Source organism: Mustela erminea, chromosome 15, assembly GCF_009829155.1.
Source record: "Mustela erminea isolate mMusErm1 chromosome 15, mMusErm1.Pri, whole genome shotgun sequence".
Classification (NCBI taxonomy): Eukaryota; Metazoa; Chordata; class Mammalia; order Carnivora; family Mustelidae; genus Mustela; species Mustela erminea.
This window is the reverse complement of record NC_045628.1, coordinates 13,030,890-13,042,655: the sequence shown is the minus strand read 5'-3', so window position 1 is coordinate 13,042,655 and position 11,766 is coordinate 13,030,890.

The following is an 11,766-nucleotide window of genomic DNA, read 5'->3' as shown; positions in this document are numbered from 1 at the left end:
TATAAGAACAAAATTTTCTGGGTATATTTCAAAATGGCTACTTCCCTCCCCCACCCGTGGCCAGAAGCACAGGCGATGGGTTTTTTTCCTCTCTTATCTTCACAGTGAGAATCTTGTAGGGATCCTTGTAGGAATTGTGAATATGTGGCGCCTCCCATCAAGCTGGATCCCCTGGAGTTTTTAACTGTCAGACTTGTCCATGCTGAGCCTTCTGAAATTCATCTATCAGAGTTGAGGTTCTCCTCCCTAGGTACCATTTCTCGCAGAATGTTCTGGTCTGGGCTTGTGATCCTGTGGGCTGTGATTCTCTCAGTCTGCCTCTATCTCTTCAATTTGGGGGAGAGAGGTTTGCCCTGTAACCTTACTTCTCTGTTGGATATAAACAGAGTTATCGATTTTCAGCTTGTTCAGCGTTTTCCTTGTTGTAAGTTCTTACATGCTGGACTGGAAACCAAAAGTCCAGTTTTGCCCAGCATGGGGAAAGAGCTTTTTGAGCAGTCCTGCCTGAATTCCCCTTCCTGCACCTTTACTGAGGCCCCACAATGCTCCATGTGCAGTCCCACATGGGCTCCATGGAGGTTGAACTCCAAACAGCACAGGAAAAAAGATCTTGCAGTTGATACATTTCAAAACAGACTATTTGATTTATAGATATATATATAGATAGATATGGATATATAATATATAAACAATTATATATAAAATTATACATATGTATGTATAATTATACATATGTATGTATGAACTCAAAGTTCATATTTTAATAGGCTGGAGTTTCTTATATAGATTTTTTGTCAGATGCCATTCGAGTAATTTGAGATAATTATTTATACAGAACTGACTTCATATAACTGATTTCTTGATAGCAAGAACATTTATAAGAAGCTTTTTTATTAATGAGAGTACATAAAAAGAAAATCAAGACAGCGGTGTACATGTCTGGCCCTCTGTGACTAAGTTAGTAAATATTTGTGCGATATTTAGATCATGGATAGGCACTGTAAGAAATTACTAATGAGCTTATTTTCTGAGATCATGGATAGGCACTGTAAGAAATTACTAATGAGCTTATTTTCTAATCAAAACTGACAGGAACAAGTGCATACAAGGCATTAATCACACAGAGAATCAGAATGCTCATAGAAAGAACAAAGACAAAAGATTAAGAACACAAGAAGAATGAGGTACAAGGCTAGAGTCTTACTTAAATCACTAAGGAAAGCAAAGTCAAGTGGAAGTATGAAAGAATGATACCTCTCAAATATTGGCCCACATTTCCCCTGCACGTCTAACCCCACTGTGGCTTCCCTTATCCCTTCCACCCACATCCCAATTAAGTCATTCTGTGCTCATTGTCTCAGAGGAAAGTTGTGACTTTGTGGAAAGGAGAGGATAACAAAGAATCCTTTATCTTTTGTGTTCCAAAGGCAGGTGCCCTTAGAGAAATAGAAAAGCTTGGACAAAGTGCCTGTTGGGGGTAAGAGAGGACATTTTCTCCTTCTCAGACTAGAAAGATACCCCAGACTTATGGAAGATAAAAGAGAGAGATGGGAGTGTGTGTGTCAGCATCTTTGTGTTGAGTGAGTCACTCAGTCAACAAGAGGAAAAGAATATTGGTGGGTTCCAGGTGAAAGGGTATTCTGTCTTTTCTCCTGGTTAGGACCCCGGAGAGGCAGCAAAATCTGTCAGAGGGTTGGTGAGACACAAAGGGAGAAGGAACTTGCACTCTCAGTTCCATAAGACACCACCTAGCAGGAAGCAAGATCCTTGAGAGGGAATATGTTTGCATATGGATCAATAACCAAGGACCCATTGAATATTGGTTGTCTCTTTGGATATGTCCAAGATGTTCTCCATCCCCATCATGCCTTGGCAGTACCTAAGCCCACATATAGACCCACTTGGAAAAGGAATGAATGACTCAAATCAAGCATTTCCTGTCATCCCAGGAGAACAGGACCAACATTAAATTAAGGTGAATTACAGCAATTTACATAATGTATTTGTGAACGTAAGTCTAGAATCACACCTGCTATCAGCTAATGGGGACAGTTTGGTCCCCTCTAAAATGTACTGAATGCCTATTATGTCTTGGGTACTAATCTAAGGATCTTCCTCTATTTTATGTCCATCACAAGCTATGACAAAGAAACCAGGCTTAGCGGGGTTAGGTAACTTGCCAAGATCATAAAGTTAGTGCGTTAGCAGAACAACAACTCCAGTCATTGACGGAGAGCAAACTCTATGCTGTTAACCTTTTCAGTATTCTGACTCCTCCTGGAGGACAAAATACAATGACGAGATACTCCATCCCCATCCCCCTTGAGCTTGCAGTTTAGAATGAATAAGAGGAAGGAGAGGGTTTGCAAGGACCCCAACCCAGTCCTGTTGGGTAAGAATGCACAGGAACGAAAAGACTGGATTATCCTGTGTCCTCATGAGAAGGGAATCTCGTCTAGAGATTTAGAAGACAACCAGGTATAGATTCGCTACTTCAAAAAAGTATTATCAGTTTTGGGTCAGAGTTTGGTAAGAAACTGGAGTGGGTGGTGCATCAGCTGTGAGGCCTTGGGCAGATAACTAACGTAGTTGAACTTCATTTTCTTTATCTTTAAGATAGAAATAATACTATGCATCTCATGGGATCATCAGGAAGTGAATGAGATTATACAGATGAAACAGCCTAATAACTGGTTGATGATCAGCACACATTAGCTCTTTCCCCCTCCCTCCAGCACAAAGCATCCTCAAGAACTACTACCCCATTCTGAGTCATTCCCAGTTAACGAATTCCCAGTTTGAGATGCCAGGTGAAGATTCCACGGTGCCTTCCATGGTGAAGGCCAACCCAAGCTCCTCAGGTTCTTGGGGTCAGATAGACAGACATAGCCTGCTTTTGAACCAGAGTTCACGTGGATTGCCTAGAATTGTTTGAAGTCACTTCACCCGAACAAGTTACTCCACACTGGACCTGCCTAGTCTGGGGATTACTGAGTAAACCCCTGGGTCCAAAGAACTGGCCATAATCTACCTCCTGCTGATACTACTCCTAACACAGCCATCAGAGGCCAAGTCTCCAACTTCAGGGAGCATGTAATGAGTTTCCCTAGGTGAAAACACGTGCCAGGAGTGATAGAAAGATAAGTAAGACTTCCAGCAGTTCAGAATCTGGAGGAGGACAAGGATACACATAAACAGAACTGACACAAAGTAGACTGATAAATTACACAAGGGAGCATCAACACTCAATAGAACAAAGATGTAGGATGACTAGACTGGACTGAAGTCCCTTAAAAGAACTGAGATTTGAACTGGGCCTGGAAGAATGGCTCTGGCTGTACCCAAAGATCATGGGAGTCTGAGAGAAGAGAATAGAGTAAGAAATTTCAAAGCAGAGAGAACGGTTTAGGCAAAGTCAGATGGGTTAGAAAGTCCACACCGGGTCCAGGCTTGAGATGTGGCCAAAATTCATGTGCAGTAGAAAGCGACCATGGATGCTCAAAATTTGGAGGGTTTTTAACGCCACTTGAGAGTCTCTATCATTTGGAACAGAGAGTCATCACAGATGGTTTTATAAAATGGCTTGAATATTGCTTGATGAATAAGGATAAGTATGATGATTATTACATGTCCTAACTAGAGTAAGTACATCTTTCTGAACAATCACTTGCTAAGAAAGTAGTATTCATGGGACAAAACTTTGGCTTCTGCCTCTAATTTAGCACTCCTCCCCACTAATCCAAATCCAGTGGCTGTCAATTCTGAGTACAACATAAGGTCACCTTAAAATGTTACCATAAAAAGAAAGAAAGAAAGAAAGAAAGAAAGAAAGAAAGAAAGAAAGAAAGAAAGAAAGAAAGAAAGAAAGAAAGAAAAAGCTATATCTGGATTCTACTCCCACAAATTCTGACTTATCCAGTCTGGGGTATAGTGTAGGCATTGGGTTTTTTTTTTTAATTCCCCAGGTGATTCTAATCCTGAGGCAGAGCTAACATCCACAAAGTGTGGACCCTGCACCAGCAGCAGCAGCAAGCCCTGAGAGCTTTTTAGAGACAGAAAAGCTTGGGCCCTGACCCAGGCCTACTGGATCAGAATTTTGCATTTTTCACAAAAATCCCCAGGTGGTTTGTAAGCATGAAAATCTGAGAAGCCCCGAGATACCCATTCCTGCCCACTCACTCTCCACCACTGCCAAACCCATTTTTAGCCTGAATACGGAAGAAGGAAAAGCCCCAAAGATCGAGATCTGTGATTATTACTAAATCCCATAATAGAAACATGAGTAAACTTATCTCGAGTTTGCAGGGTCAGGGCTTCACCACATGGCACCAGATGACTTCAAGCAGGAAAAAAGGGAAGAGAAAAGCATTTGTTTAAGCAGAAGGATTCCTGACAGAAGGACTGAGTCCTAAAATAGTCCAAGGCAGATGGGGTCAGCAAAAGCCTTTGGTGACTGGGAACATATCATGATTTAGCACGTGTCCCTGACACAGCAACCCGGGCTCACAGGATGGTGAGTCAAGGCCCAGGGGCTGCTCCTGGGTCTGCCCGAGCTTCTTCGAGAAGGGCACAGGGTTTTCCCCTCCACCTACAGTCACCTACAGGGCTGGGTATCTATTGTCATTTTTACCTGCAATCAGTAAGCTGCAGGCCCTCAGCTGTGCTTGAGTTAAAAGTGAAAGCTCAGACCAGCAGCAGCCATCAGTGGATGGTGGCCTGAGGCATGGACCATGACACAGATGTAGAATCCAGTCTCTAACCTTTGGAAAATGCTATGGTCTGAATAGCATAGGTTGAAACCTAACCCTTAAAGGTGACAAAATTAGCAGGTTGGGGAGGGTGGGGGGGGGGATCTTGGGGAGGTGATTAGATCATGAAGGTGGAACCCCCATAAATGGGATTAGTGCCCTAATAGGAAGAGACACCTGAGAGCTTCCGAGACCCTTCCACCATGTGAGGACACAGCAAGAAGTCTGTAAGTGGGAAGAGGACAGTCACCTGACCCTGATCCCAGCCTTGCAGCCTCCAGAACTGGGAGCACTAGTCCATGGAATTTAGGTAGAACCATCCACATGGATAAGACAGAAGCCATGACTAAGCACCATCTTGGCTTCCGAAAATGATGAAATTGCAAAGTTGTTCTTTGTGTTTAAAGTAGAAGCCTGGTAAAGAGCCAGCAGTGCTCAAGGCACTGAGAGCTGAGCTGGAAGAGAACTCTGCGGCAAGAAAAATGCCTCTCAGAGTGAAACCCAAGCAGACTGGTGGAAGCACGGATGGCTCCCTCCTCCAATGCCTTCCGAACACGTTCCCAGAGACCAGTAGAACCTCAGGCTCCACGTGGGAGGAAAGCTGTCACTTGGGTCTTCAAAGTTAGCCTGTAACCAAATCTTGGTGAATTAAGAAATGACTCCAAAATTTTCAAACTACGGTTTGCAACTGATTTCCTCCTACTTATTGATAATGGTAAGTCCCCAGGAGACTCCAGTCTGTGTTTCCTACAGAGAAAAGGACAGTAACACCAGAGAGTTAACCTCTTTTAGCTAGGTGGAATTCTAAAACGAATTGCTTTCCAGCTTCCAGAAAATGTTATTTTGGAGGTATGACTCTAATTCATAGCCAAACGTGCAAAGGCATCAATCACATCTGGAGACAGCTTAGACCGGAAGCAGTTTCCTGGGGAAACAAACCAGGCAGGGCAGCCTGTCTCCAGTGCTTGCTGAGTACACGTGGTCTTCACACACACCCCGCAGTACCATAAGGGCAGGGTAAAGGCTTGCTAGTCTTTTAATCCTTATTGTTAATATTTTAGGTTAAACAATACGAAATTGCCATTTGTGTGGGTCAAAACAGTCAGATACGAACACATTTCAGACAGTTCCACCTACCATCAAATTGACCAAAAGATGTTAGATGGTTAATGTTGGGAAAGACTGCAATGAGATAGGGTCGTTCATATTCTTGTGCAGGTAATATAAATCGCTATAATGTTCTTAGAGATAAATTTGATGGAATGTACAAAAAACTTTAAAGTTTTTCATGCTCTCCAACACAAAATCCAGATACCTGGGGATCTATCATAGAAAGTACAAAGATGTACTTTCCAACATTATTTAAAATAATTGCTGGAGCTCCTGGGTGGCTCAGTCAATTAAGCGTCTGCCTTCGTCTCAGGTCTTGATCTCTGGGTCCTGGGATCAAGCCCAGCACCAGGCTCCCAGCTCAGTGGGGAGTCTGCTTTCTTCCTTTTTTCCTCTCTCCCTCTGCCCCCTGCCCCACCCGCCACTGCTCACACACACACTCTCTCTCTCTCAAATAAATAAATAAAATCTTTAAAAAAAAAATAAAATAATTGCTTAGATGTCTAATAGTAGGGACTGTAATATAATGTTGGAGAATATAAAAGTGGACAAAGATACTCAAAATAAAAATTCTGAAAGATGTAATTCTGGGTGATTTTTTTCTTTTTCATTTCTTAAAAATTTCTGTGTTTGTAAATACATTTTTATATTCGTTAAAAATTTTTAAAAGAAATATAACTGTAGGGGCGCCTGAGTGGTTCAGTGGGTTAAAGCCTCTGCTTTCGGCTCAGTTCATGATCCCAGGGTCCTGGGATGGAGCCCCACATCGGGCTCACTGCTCTGCAGGGAGCCTGCTTCCTCCTCTCTCTCTGCCTGCCTCTCTGCCTATTTGTGATCTTTCTCTGTGAAATAAATAAATAAAATCTTAAAAAAAAAAAAAAAGAAATATAGCTGTAGAAATTTTTTCAAAAGAACCAAAGTCATCCACTCCCCCATATACGTTGGAGTCTGAAGACCAGAACTACCTATGCCCCCACACACTCAACTTACCGTATCTTAACATATTATTCTAGAACGCTCCTGCAGAGGCAACCACTCTGATGGTTTATTATAGGAATTTCCCTCAAGACCCATCAACTCTTCCATTAAAAAGCACTGATTGGAAAAAAAAAAAAAAATGGGCAAAAAAAACAGATTGCACCTTCAGCCTATTTAAATCCTTGTGTCAAAAGTCTTCCCCTCACTGTTTCCAACAGTCCAGGACTACTGTATTGATTCTTCACCAGCCTTAATCCACCCCACACCTACACACACATACACGTAGAAAGGCCTACCTTCCACCAACTTCCCAATTTTCAACAAATTCTGACCTTGCCATCCAAGTCGTAGGAGATTTGCTAGCATAAAAATCAAATAAGATAAGCAATACTACAGAGAACCTAAAGAGGAAGGTAGGTTAGGAAGCAGCATTCCTCCACGCTCAGTAACATTTGGGCAGTGAGATAAGGCAAAGTGAACTATTCGCTCAACGTGCTATGTAGCGCCCTAGGATAACCCCACATGCCTTTCACCTTTGTATAATCCCTTCCCCTGTAAGTGTGGGTGGTACCTTGATACAATGAGATATCTCCATTGTCATGATATGATTAAGGTTATGATAAGGGATTTTTTAAATTGACTTTGTATTAATAAGGATAGAAATTACTCCAGTGGACCTCAGGTAATCACAGGAGGCTTTAAAAGAAGAGCGTTTTCTCAGGCTAATGGCAGAAATCAGAAAGATTGCAAGCATGAAGATTGGGGGGGTGGTCACATGGCAAGGAATGTGGGTGGCCCATAAGAACTAAAGGTGATTCCCAGCTGGCAGCAGTGAGGAAACAGAGGTCTCTGTCCTACAAATCTCAGGAATAGTATTCTGCCATCAGCCCAGATGATCTTGGAAGTGGAGCCTCCCCCGGAGTCTCCATATGAGAACTCAGCCTAGCCAACACTTTGATTTTGGTCTTGGGAGACTCTAAGCAGAGAAACTGGCTAAGCATACCCTGTCTTCTGATGCACGTAACCCTGAGTTATAAATGGGTGGTGTTTTGAGTTTCTATGTTGGCAGTTTTTGCTACACAAAAGAGAAAACTAATACACCAAGTCTTGGATTCAAATTCAAGATAAGACAAACGATCACCACGAAGCTCTCAAGGCTCACGTTGGATCCCAGAGTAGCAGTAATGCCCAGAGGGACCTACCCAACAGCTTCCCACAAGGGAGGCCTTGACAAACCAGAAGGACAATCACTGACTGAGCAGATCCTTCAGTGGGAGAAGTGACAGGTCACTGAGGGGGGAGGGCTGCTCTGAAAGCTATACAATAAAAAGATAACAGAATTTTTAGTAGGTGCCTAACTCTCCCCTATGCAACCCCACTGAGAGTGGGATTTAGTTGGCAGCAAAAGGAAACTGCCCCAGAGACAAGATGTAGAATTGACCTGAGCACACCAAGGACTGCAACCTGGCACAGAGTTAGAGAGTGGGGGCTCAGATGAGATACTGGGGTCAAGGACAGAGACAAAGAATGGTTAGAGGAGGAGCAAACCAGCCAGACAGGTCTCCTCGGTGTCCCTCAGGCACAGTACAGGGCCTGTTGCCCAGGTCCGGTCTCACTACTGTGAGGTCTCCTTTGAAGGACTACCTCTGCTCTTCTCTATCACCTTCTCACTCTCCCTCCAAGGACCAGGATAAATCCCGTCTCTTCCAGGACGTCTGCCCTACCACCCTTGCCTGGCCTCACCTTCCTATAGCTGAATGCTGACTTCCAATAAAAGATTCCTAATGAACAGAAGGCATTTCCTACTTGATTCGTTCCAAGAGCAATGACATCATTTCTTCAAGCAAACCCCCCCCCCACTTCAAGGCAATTTTAATGATTAAAGACTTTCTCCTCACACTAAACCAAAATCTATCACTGAGTAACTGTGTCGCTACTTCTCTGAGACCCACTTTCCTCATTCCAAGTGGGAATCAAATTAGCACGTCCCTCAGGAGAGAGTTGGGAAGATAAAATAAAATAGTCCCAGTGGAAGACTAGACTGTGTCTGACACATAGTCAGGGCTTGATAAATGGTGGTGGTTGTTACATCATTGAAAGAAATGTTGTAAAGCATCTGCTACAATGTCCAGTGCCCTGTGGGCTCCATAGGAATGGCAGCTCTTATCAGCTATGGCAGCAGAAGCCACACAGAGACCCCACTCCTCTTTTTGCAGCTGATGCCTTCCAAATATATAAAGAGAGTTGGGTAAGCTGCCTGAAATCCAACATATGGCCGATAAATGTAATTTCCCTTGATGCCCTCTTACCCTCTTGTCCAAGTACAAGTCCTGCTTTGCAGGTCATCTTTTCCAGAAGCCCTCTGCTGGATTTATAAATGCCCTTCTCCACAAGAAGCCCCTGCTCCAAACTGAACAGAGCTCTGCAGGTGTGACTGAGTATGTGACCACAGAAGGGCCTTGAGCACGTTCACCTGGAAACAGTCGTCCTCCTTACTTGCTGGGGTGCTTTTCCAAATACAAACCCGGAACTTCACGTGGACTCCTTACATTTCCATTGCTCGTTCTCTAATTGAATCTTTCAAGATTATTTGAAATTGGAATTCTATCCTCCATTATATTTGCTCTTCTTCTTGGTTTTGTCATCTGCAAATTTGAGAGCCTACTTCCCACGCTCCTTCGTTATTTGGCCCTAATTTTGTTCACGTATCTCATCTCTTGTTGGATTTTTAGATGTTTAAGGGTAAAAAAAACAAAAACAAAAACAAAAAAACAACTATGCAGTATAATGTCCTCTGCAGTAGTAGCTTTTATACTTTTGTAGCTGAGGCCCGTAATGAGAAATACACTTAACATTGCAACCCAGGCCATTCACATGCGCGCACACACACACACACACACACACACACTCTCACACACCCTGGTATAAATGTTTAATAAAATTATACGTATATTCATGAAGCCCTCTGATTTGCCCATTCTATTGCTTATTATTATTATTATTATTATTATTATTAATTGTTGGTCAAGACCCATGTAATTGATTTCATGGTCCATTAATGGATCCTGGGCCATAGTTTGAAATATGCTATTCTATAAAAGGGTTTTTAAAATTTCCCACTAAGGTGGCAGGAAAAAATTGTGCTCAGGGACAGAGAATGATAGCAGTACTGCTTAAAGGAATCTTTGTTTTATCTTTAAAACCCTTGAGAATATTGTGCTTCATGGCATAATCCAGCCATGTGTATTTTCATAGAAAGCTAGTAGGCTTTTCTCCATTTTTTTCTAGTAAAAATTATAACACATAAAAGTGTTCTATTTTTATCCCATGCTTAGTTTGCCCTTCAACGCTCCACCAGAAAGCCACTGACAGATGGGCACCCCGGCTTGAGAAGAAAAGCTCCGCAGGTCCTGAAACTGGGCTGACCACGTAGCCATTCCTCAGCAAGAATGGGTTTACTTATCCACAGGCTATTTCCCTGAAGAAGGGAATGTGTATGAGATAACAAATGTTATTTGAGTTTTACTTGGGATAGAAAGGAAATATGGGATAAAGGGATTATTCGTGAAAGAGAGACCAGGCAGATGGGCTGTTAGGAGACAATTCTCCGTGCATTTCCCACACTTCCGTGTATCTTACAAGCTGAGGCTTTGACTGCCTTCTTCACGGACTGTCTTTTCTTTCTGAGAAGTTTTATGCAATCAAGCATTCTTGAAAGAACATGCTTAAACACAGAAAGAGTATCCCCCTTGAGGGCACCTGGGTGGCACATTCAGTAAAACGTCCAACTCCTGGTTTTAGCCCAGGTCATGGTCTCTGGGTCATGAGATCGAGCCCTGCATCATGGTCCACAGTCAGTTCAGTCTGCTTAAGTTTCTCTCTTTCTGCAACCCCTTCCAAAATAAATAAACACATCTTTAAAAAAAGAAAAAGAAAAAGAAAGTGTATTTCCCTCAGAATCAATGAGCATGTTTGTTTCCTGTTTGGCATAATGTGGGTATCTCCCTCTGGTCTCTGGCCAGGCATGCTTACAGCCCATTGTACAAGATTTGGGATCCCTAAGCTCAGGGTTCCTCTCCCGTAATGTACCCCACTATGTATGTGGATGCGACGTTGCCCTCTTTATGTTCCCTTGTGGAAACTAAGGCTCGGAAGACTACAGCCAATTCTGATGTTCTGGCTACTACCTTTACTGTGACTAAAGAACTGTCCTTTATCCTCAGACCTGGGAGTCTCCCGTCAGCATATAGGAATTGCAGCAGGCTAACCGGTGAGTTTGCAGGTGGGTAAAATCTGCAGTTTTCCTCAGTTCTTAGCAGTCTCATGTTATTCGTTCCAACAGGCAAGTCCATGCCTTGAAGTAATTAGATTTATATTTTTTTCTTATTTCATTTAGTCATTCAATAAATAAGCATTTATTGAATGCTTAATCAATGCTGGGAGGCCTCCAAGAGGCTGAGGATCTGAAGACCCAGCATTTGCCAAAACCGAGTCTCATAATGAAAAACAAAGCCTCATAGCAAAACAACGTTTAGTGAGAGAAGACCAACGAGTAATCAAATGGGCTGATAGGACCATTTCAGAGAGCGTAAGTGCTAGAAGGAAAATATCCCAGAGTGATACAGGAGAGCATGTTGGGGTGGACGTGGAGCAAGGGTTGCCTTGAGATTGGGTGATCAAGGAGGGCCTCTCAGAGGTGGTGAAATTGGAACAGGAGGAAAACGGGAGGAAAAGGTCTTGGGAAAGAGTATTCTGGGAGTAACTGCAGCGGGTGCCCTACGGCAGGAAACAGGGTGATGTGCTCAGGAGATGAACGCCAAGGGAAGAATAATGGCGGAATGAGGTTGGAAAGGGGGGCAGGGCAGGAGCCTCGGGGGCCATAGACGGGCTTTGATTATCATTGTTGTCTCTCTTGGCTCCTTCCCTTCAG